This window comes from Eptatretus burgeri, chromosome 3 (genome assembly GCF_056783735.1).
Source record: "Eptatretus burgeri isolate ZD-2024b chromosome 3, Ebu_testis_v1, whole genome shotgun sequence".
NCBI classification, from domain to species: domain Eukaryota; kingdom Metazoa; phylum Chordata; class Myxini; order Myxiniformes; family Myxinidae; genus Eptatretus; species Eptatretus burgeri.
Genome location: NC_140963.1, coordinates 46,230,496 through 46,240,517, shown reverse-complemented (window position 1 = coordinate 46,240,517; position 10,022 = coordinate 46,230,496).

The following is a 10,022-nucleotide window of genomic DNA, read 5'->3' as shown; positions in this document are numbered from 1 at the left end:
TGGAGCAAATGGTAGACGGCCCACAAACGCAAGAACAGCTGAAGGACCTGCAGATCTCCGCAACTATGGAAGAACAGGAATCATGGAGGGTGAAGGAGGGTGCAAAGCAAAACACACATGGAGTATGGGTGGATGAGTGAAATAGGCCATTTGTACCCTGGATATTGCTACCGTGGCTAGCCCTCACTGCACATGCGCAGGGCCATATGGGAATAAAAGGAGTGACGGAAATTATTCGTCAAACCTGGAATGCCCCAGGCGTAACAACAGCAGCAACAGAGGTGGTTAGCAATTGTGCGACCTGTGGTAGACATAACAGGAAACATGCCGCCAAGAAACGGGGAGCACACCCACCCCCATCTGGACCGTTTCAACACCTTCAGATGGATTTTATAAACATGCCGGCATACAAACATCACCAATATGTGCTGGTAATCGTGGATATGTTCTCTAAGTGGGTAGAGGCCTTTGCCACGACCAATCAGGAAGCTGATACAGTGGCCAAACTGCTTTTACAGGAAGTAATTCCGCAATTTGGGATTCCAACACGACTATCCTCGGACCAAGGAGGGTCTTTCACGGCAAAAGTGATGGCAAAGGTAGCCGAAGGCTTGGGTATTAACCAGAAACTACACTGTCCGTACCACCCTCAGTCAGCAGGGGCAGTAGAAAGGGAGAACCAAACTCTAAAGCAGACGCTTTCCAAGCTCTGCGAGGGCCAGTCAATGCCCTGGCCAGACGTGCTGCCGATAGCGCTCATGAAAATGCGAGCAACAAATAATGCCACGAGAGGGCTCTCGCCCCCACAAAATAATAACGGGACGTCCTATGCAGTTACCGGCCTTGGCTCCGCCAGATATGGGAGATTGGGATTTGTCATGTATGACTGACGGAATGATGAACTATTGCAGAACACTCACTGCTACCATTAGGACTTTCCACTTACAGGTACAAGAAGCATTGCCGATACCTGCTGGGGACCCGTTACATGATTTCCAACCCGCTGAACGAGTTTGGGTGAAAGAGGTCCTGCAGAAAGACGCCCTGCAACCCAAGTGGACCGGACCCTACATTGTACTTTTGACCACGCTCTCGGCTGTCAAAGTGAGAGGTAAGAGTGCATGGATACACCACTCACACTGTAAACGAGCACCTAAGGAAGCCGCCGAAACTAGGGAACCGGAGGAGGTAACCCCAGCAGAGGTTCCGGCAGTGTCCGATTCAGTCTTTTACCGAGATAGTGAAGACGACGACGAGGGGGAAGACGTGATATCTCTACAGAGACCCCCTCCACCACCACCAAACCAAGACGGAGCCGGCCCGGCGGGACAGGGTGAGATAGTACAGGGAGGCCCACTGCAGGCAGAGCCAGGTGCCCCGCCGGACCCGGGACCTGAAAACGTAGACAACAGGGATCCTGGAATACCAGAGCTAGGGCCAAACGCCCTGCCAGACGCGGAACCGGAACCTGAGCTGGATGCCCTGCCGAACGTGGAACAGGCAGGTTCAGACGATAGCAACATTGTAATACCAGAGACAGCGACAGGACCTTTGACGACACAACATGCAACTCCTGGTGCTGACACTACTCCTTTGCGGAGGAGGCCTGTCACTAGACAACAAACTGACAGCCTCAGACCCCGAGAACCATACACGCCTCCTTCACCTCGACCACGAAAAGGGAAACGGGAGTGAGTTAACAAATTCTTTACAGCGAAGCAGGATAGAAGTACCGAGAGAGGCGACAGCAAGTAAATATGCAAATTTTGGGACAACCCATAACAAGGAGTTAGACACAGTAAGAGTAGTGTTGTGGTTGAGGAAATTCGCAAACCACTATTCAGGTCCCGTAGGTGAGATATCTCTGTAAGTACATGTGTAGTTAGCCCCAAACCCATGTTTTTTAGAGGGAATAAATGTCATTCATTCGGGCTGCGACCCTTTAAGATAGCCGTTTTTCTGTTCTATCTTTATTTTGAACCAACCACGTCTCAACCTCCATCACACAATAACCACCAACTGCAACGCCGCTTCACAACAACAACAACGCCAACAGCCACGGCCTTTACCTTCACAACTCGCTCTCGCAACCATCGCATCACCGCCATTCCAAGCGTCGCCATGGCCATCTTCGCCACAATAAACCCTCCACCACCTTCACCTCTCCTCCTTCTGCCGCCATTCCCGTGCCGCTTGTGAACGCCGAGCATCAGGCTGTCCTGGCCTCGTGCGGGGCGCGCGCCGAGCAGCGGGTGCAAAAAGCGGCCTTTCCGAGGGGAAGGCGGATCAGGAATGATTCATGCCCACTTCCGATCCCTCCAATCATTAAGCGCGGGGCGATTTGGCCCCGCCTCCAGGCGCGTCGGAGATGAATCGATATATGCAGATATCATTGCAGAGAGGAGAAGCCCGGAACGCGGTCGAGGGCGCAGTGGAGTCGCTCGTCGCGGGACCCAAGCAAGCCAGCTATCCTCTTTCCCCAGAGCATCAACAACCCCCCCCCCCCGTTCCCCCCCCGCGCTGAGATAGTGCGAAAAGGGGGGCCCCGTTCCCACCCCATTCCAGGCAGTGCCAGCGAGGCCCGTAGAGGAGCGCGGAGTCGGGGAACCGCCGCCATTTTGCGGCTCATCACAAGACGGGTAGGCTCGACGCGATCTCGGCCCACAGACCACGTCTGCCCCCTTGTCGTTGAGGGTGGCCCCTTTTTCTTTTGCTTTGGAGTATATGTGTTGTCGGTGCCGTCTGTAATGGAAAACTGTGTAAGTGTTGCCGTGTGCTCGCGTAGTCGGTAGTAGATCTGCATTGTGTTTCTTTTGTTGCATTTGCTTTTGGTGCATAATTGTTGTGTTTCTTTTACATTTGCTTTTGGTGCATAATTGTTGTAATTGTACATGTGTGCTTTCCGTTTACCGTGGAATAAATGTGCCTTATGTTGAACTGTTTTTTCCCGTTTCGCTTCGTCTTTTCTTTAATTGAATCTCCATCTTACTTCACGTAAAGGGTTGGTAGTGGGCTAAATACGCCCGAGAATTAATCGGAACCGTCGAGGTTGACGATAACACCGCTCGGTTATCCCGATAGTATGGAACGGGTCGCTTAAAGTGGCCTGTGTCCGAAGTCGACCTGCGGCGAGGTGCGATCGCCCGGTCTACCCTCCGTGTGGGTACTTAGGTAGGTCGAATTTGGCGAACAACCCTATCCCACGCGGGGGGCCGATTGGCACGATCGTGGTGAGGCCGAAAGGCCCACCCGTGACTAGTTCCCGGCGTTAGTCCGAGAGGGTCACGACGGAATTGTCCATCCGGTGGGCGACGTGCCGTGATTCGAGTTACGTGGCCGCTCGCACGCCAGCGGGCGCGAATTCGCAACACTGGTGTCAGGAGTGGGATACAAACTCATCCCCCTCCTCGCGACACTGGTGTCGGAGAGCGGGAAAACGGGCTCTCCTGTCTCCAGCTAAATTCATGGGAATCGGTCCAGGGGTGAGAGGAGCGACCCCCGATTCCCTCCAAATTACGAGCGATTCAAATTAACCCTTTACGAGAAATAAGATGGCGTCTCAAGGCGAGCGGGAGCCGGGGGTATTAGGTATGTGTCGTCATGTAGGATCCATGGCCCAGGTCGGTTCTTTTTATAATTATAACCCCACCACTAACTGTGGTCAGTGGGAGCGGCTTGAGCACGAACTTTGCCGGCAAACGGAGTCGCACAATGGCAGCGCGATCGCACCTCAGCGCAGCACGGAGCGGGCTGATATTAATGGCACAGCACGAGGCGTGAGCTCCCAGTCACCGGTTAAAGGCACGTGGTCACGGCATGTGCCATGGCAGGCGTGGCAGGATGACTATGCGAGCATTGGCAGGCTTCAGGCACAATTGGGGGATGTCTTGGAAAAGGTGAAGCGTTATGAAGAATATATCGAGGAGGTGCAAAGTGGAGTGGACGAGTCACAACAGCACGCAGACGCACTTCAGAAAAATTACGTGTACGGGGGGACACAGCGATTGGACAATTTACTGGAACGAATTCGGTGGCAAAAACATGACTTGGCCAATAGAGTCGACAAATTATGTGGGAAAAAGAATTTGGTATTGTTTTATACCCGTCAGTTGGAATATGCGAAGAGCAAACTGAACAAAAGAAGAGGAACAGCAGATTGGTATCTCCCAGGAAAGGAAACAATGGGAGGAAGAATGGAAAACCGAGCTTGAAAAGAAACAAAAGGAGCACGACTTGGAAGTAAAACAATTAATGGAAAAATTATTGGAGGAAGCAAGGCGGTTCAAAGAACTGGAGGGGAGAGTGAGGGAAATACAGTTGGAAGAGAAAAAATGTGAACACGATGGGGAGTTGGAACAATTGAAGGAAGAGATAAGAACAGGCAATCAGGAAAGAGAAAGCCTAGAATGGAAGATAAAAAGAGGAGAGAGACAGCTCGAGGAAAGGGCGGAGGAATTGCTGGAAAAGTCAGAACAGTTTGAAGAACTGCAGGGAGAATTGAGGGAGGAAGGAGAAAGGAAAACAAAGCTCGAAAAGGAAAAACGCAAACAAGATGGGGAATTGGAACTACTGAAGCGAGAGGTAAGGGCAAGCCAGTTTAAAAGACAAATCCTGGAAGGGGAGATAAGAATGGGAAAGGAATGGCAGAAAAAACTAAATGAATACAGTAAAAAAAAAGGGACGAATTGAGGGAAGCGGTGGAAAGAAGAGATGAAATGAGTGAAGAAGCACGCAAATTGAGAAAGGAATTGGAAAAGAAAGCTTCTGATTTACAGAAACACCAAAACAAAGAGAGGGAATTACAAAACGAGTTGAGGATGGTGAGAGAAGAAAGAACGACAGCAGAGAATGAAACGTTAAGGAACCACACTGAGCAGATTGAACAATTAGAAGCCCAAGCAAAGTCGGAGTGTGCAGAGATGAGAAAGGAATTGGAAAAGAAAGTTTCTGAATTACAGAAACACCAAAACAAAGAGAGGGAATTACAAAACGAACTGAGAGTGTTAAAAGAGGAAAGGAAGAGAACGGAAAATGAAACGTTCAGGAACCACACTGTACAGATCGAACAGCTGGAAGCGAAGGCCAGATTAAGGAATGAGATGCAAGAAAGAGTAATGATGGAAGAACGAATCAGACAGGAGAAGGAAGTCAGCCAACTGAAAGAAATAACGAGATTGCAGAATGAGGAACAAGGAAGACAGTGGAATAGGAAATACAAAGAACAAGGAATGAGATAGGAGAAAGAAATCCGTCAATTAAAGGAAACTATGAGATTGCAGAACGAGGAACAAGAGAGACAGTGGAATAAAAAACTGAAAGAGCATGAATTTGAAACTGAACGACAAAAGGAAAAAAATAGGTTGGAATACGAGGAGAAGTTGAAGGAGCAAGGAATGAAGCAGGAAGGAGAAATCAGGAGATTGATGGACACAAGGAGATTGGAGAGGGAAGAACGAGAGGAACAATGGAATAGAAAACAAAAAGAACATGAATCTGAGGTTGACCAATTGAAAGAAAATCTGAGGCTGGAGTACGAGGAGATAGACAAAGAACAGCGAATGAAACACAAAATGGAGATGAACCAAATGAAGAAAACCATGAAACTGGATAAGGAAAGACAGGAGAGGAAACAAGGAAGAGTAATGAGACAGCAGCGAATGAAACACAAAATGGAGATGAACCAAATGAAGAAAACCATGAAACTGGAGAAGGAAAGACAGGAGAGGAAACGAGGAAGAGTAATGAGACAGCAGCGAATGAAACACAAAAAGGAGATTAACCAAATGAAGAAAACCATGAAACTGGATAAGGAAAGACAGGAGAGGAAACAAGGAAGAGTAATGAGACAGCAGCGAATGAAACACAAAATGGAGATGAACCAAATGAAGAAAACCACGAAACTGGATAAGGAAAGACAGGAGAGGAAACAAGGAAGAGTAATGAGACAGCAGCGAATGAAACACAAAAAGGAGATTAACCAAATGAAGCAAACCATGAAACTGGAGAAGGAAGGACAGGAGAGGAAATGAGGAAGAGTAGTGAGAGAACAGCAAATGAAATACAGGAAGCAAATGAGCCAATTGAAAGAAACAATGAGATTGGAAAACAAAGAGCAGGAGGAACAGTGGGAGAGAAAACAACAACTATATGAGTGTGAAATTGAACAACTAAAACGGAGAGCGAGATTGGAGTCAACGGAGATTGAGGAGCTCCGGAGGGAGAACGAACAGCTAATGGGGCTCAGAGAGAAAGAACGACTCAGATGGGAAGGAAAAAGGAACCAGGAAGAGACAGAAATAAGGAACAAGGAGAGAAAATGTATAGAGACACGGGAGACAAGAGACGAGGTGAAAGTAATTGGGAGGGAGAGAAAAGAACAATTAAGACGGAAAGCAAGGAGGAGGTATGCGGAGATCGTGAAAGAGCAAGGAGTGAAACAGAGGGAATGACGGGAGCGACTTAAGGAGAAAGCAAGGTTGACCTACATAAAGATAAGGGAAAGATGCCAGAAACAAGCAGAGACTAATAGACACGAGGAGACGACAGAAAGAATAAAATGTATAGAGACACGGGAGATAGAGGATGAATTGGACGGGGTGGAAGAAACTAAAGACGAACACACACACACACACACACACGGAGGTAGTGGAGGATAATGGAGGTGAGCTGGCGGAGTGGTTAGAGACCCGGTGCGAGCAGCTGGATGGCCTCCTCCAGGAACGAGGGGAGGGAGTATGCCCCCTTGAGGCGAGTCACGACCAGGTGGATCCGGTCGTGCTTTGCGAGGTCGAGGGGAGGAGTGCTGTGGACAGGTGCACGGAAAGCTTGGGGGGTATAGAGGCCCCGGAGACCCTTGTGGGGACACGAATCCCCAGTGTGGTTGTCCCGGTGTGTGTGATGCAAGGTGTGAGTGCGTCCCCGTGTGTGGAAGCGACCCCGTGTGAGTGGTGTGGTGGCGAGTGTGCCGGAGTGCGTGCTTCCCAGCACGCCGTGTGTAAAAGGGGCACCGCAAGTGGAAGAGGCCGTGTGTGTGAGTGAAACGGCCAGTATGAATGGAGCACCACGAGTGAGTGGAAGGCCGCGAGTGAGTGGAGCCACGTGTGCGAGGGAGGTGGCATGCGTGAGTGAACGGCCGAGTGCAAGGGAGACCGTGTGTGTGAGAGAGCGGTATGTGAGGGAGATGACGGTGGGCATGCGTGAGCATGCAGCCACGTCTCCCAGTGTGAATGTGATGGAGTGGAGAGTGAGCGTCGTTACACGCAGGTGTGCGTGGTTGGAATGGCGACGACGACGGCAACATGTGAGGGACAAAAGCCGGGTAGCGGCTGTAGCTGTTTCGGGGACCGTGCCGGGTTCACCCAGCAGCGAGCGCGAGGTCCGTGCTGTGCAACGCACGAGGCCCCCACGTGCTCGCTTACGAGAGTGAAGTCCCGGTCCGGAAACGAGTGCGGTGAATGTTGCCGATCCCACGACGGACAAAGTTTAGGCAGGATTTCGGATTTGGACCGGACGGCTTCTCCACGCGGGCGTGTGTGTTACGCTCCAACGGGCAGAGCACATGTGTTCGCGTGGGGAACCCCTCGAGACATGGGGCTTGTGTTTTTTTTATGCGCACGGTGACGTCATGGCTGCACGTGGGGTTGGAATCCGGCAGGAGGGGTATCCCTGCCGGATGGTACCGTCCAAGGAGGGACGGGGTACACGTGCAGCTGCATGACGTCACGGGCAGGTGCAAAGTGCGCGAGCTGTGAGTTACCGCGCTGGTGCTGCGCAATTAGAAAAAAAAAAAAAACAGCAAGCCTCGCTTTTGGGTGAACAGGATTCCCGGACAAGGGGTGGAAGACCCCTTATCCGGGCACAGGATGATAACTAGGTAGGGGGAAGGGTTAGCTTAGTTATACCGGCTCCATGGGGCAGGGGTAAGTCCTCATGGGGCCCGTGGAATGGATTAGTTAGAGGGATTGTAGCCAGATTTAGGTTGGGAAAATGGAGTATGGGATTATTTTGGAGACAGAGACAGACTTTGGATGTGTAGTGGGGACGTAGCTTAGCTATGTAGGTTAAATGGAACGTGCTATAGTTTAAGGGACGACGTGGGAGCACGTGTTAGTTAGGGGAGGTAGTTAGAAGGATGGCAGAGTTCAGCGGTGAGTGTGTTGAAGAGTTGGTGAGTGAAGTGGAAGCATGTGCTTGGTGAGTTAGTGAGGCCAGCGGGTCTGTGTGAGTGGAGCGAATGGGGAATGCATGGTGCGATGAGTGATTGGGGGGAGGAGTGACTCCCGCCCAAGGGACCCCGGGGTCAGTGTAGAGTGAGTTAGGGGGTTAGTTAAATTGACAAAATGGAGGTCGTTTTGTTGTTGGTGGGATTGTAGGCTCGAAACCCATTTTGGAGGGATGCAGGAGCCCTGTTGACGGGCTGGGAGCATGGCTGCGAAAGGTGAGTATCGCTGAGTGGGTACCCTGGGCACCAGGCTAGTCCGCCGTAGTAGGCCAAGGGCCCATGGGGGGCCGGGATAGCGTAGTGGGCACGGGTGCGTCTGCTTGGTGCGGGGGCCCGGGGCGCCATTAGCCGCGTGGGCAGTGTTGTGGGCACGGGTGACCATCGGAAAGGGGCCTGGGAAGCCAGCCTGCCACGTGTGCGTTTCAGGGGAGGTGCCATGGGGGGCACTCCTCGGTGTTTAGGGAGCTGGTAGGCTCGGAGGCAGTGTAGTGCCCGGGGGTGCCATAGCTGGAGAATCGGCAGAGGGTCGTGCCTGCCAAGGGGAGCCACGCGTCCCAGCCATGAGACCGTGTGAGGGCACGGAGAGAAAATTGGGGGGCGAGGCCCGAAATTGTAAGGACACCAACACAGGCGACGGGAATCTGGGTTGTTAGAACCAATAGTTTAAGCGAGAGGCGCTTGTTGAAAGCCCCGGGGTAGTTTAACAGTTAAATGGATAGGGTAGATTAGGAAGTGTACCCCTCCGCACCATCCATCCCCTCGCTCTCGTTGTGGGCCGCTGGACCCACTTTGGGTTAGATCGCTGAAGTCTGGGGAGGCCATCTTGAGGCTTCGTTGGGCCTCGACACAGGACGCTAGCTCTCCCTTATTCCCCTCCGGGAAGGGAACGTAGGGGTTGGGAGTAGGCTAGGACAATAGGTTAGCCGAACAAGGACGATAAAGGGGGTTAGGGGACGAATTATAGTGGGAGAAAAAAAAAATTAAATAAGTTGGGGCTAAATTGGGGTTTGACAAATTAAGGGAGTGGGTATAGACATTGACAGGCAAAGGCGATAGGTTGGGAGGGAGACCGTAGGGTAGGTCCGAGCCCGCCTTCCGAGTGGCCAGCACCACCGCACTCCCTCCACCAACCTCCACTGAACGGCAAAGGCTGGCCAGCTTCATCTGCTGGCTGCGTTGCTGCAAGGCCTGTGCCGGCCAACTTCATCGGCTGGCCGTGTTTTGCTTCAAGGCCTGTGCCGGCCACTTCATCTGCTGGCTGAGTTCCTTCAAGGCCTGTGCCGGCCAGATCGTCTGCCGGCTGTGTTTGCCTGCAATGGCCTTGTTCTGCAGGCTGTGGTTGCCTGCTCACCTTTGCCATGCCATGCCCACTGCCCCTGTTCACCAGGCCCATTCAATTTTGCTTTGCCCCCCCTGTTCATTTCCATGTGCGCCAGAATCAAGGCAACAGTTTGCAAGCTGCGAGAACTGCCCTGTTGGCAGCTACAACACAGGCTTGCAGTGGCGGCCCGTGCACCGTGTTTGCATTCATCCATTCATCCATTCATCCATCCATCCGTTGTGCTCATTACGTGTGCCACTTGAGCTGGCACGGAGACTGCGTTTATGCAGCCCATGCACCGTTGTGGTTCACTGCGTTCAGTTCGAAAGGGAGAGGCCTTGGACTGCGTGTGTGCAGCCGGCCACGTTCCCTGTCACCTGCATTGTTTTGAGCCAGAGACTGCATGCGAGCAGCCTGGCTCCCTGCTAACTGCTTTCTTTTTTCAGAGTCCATTGATCCTGGGCCATGGTTTAGTGTAAA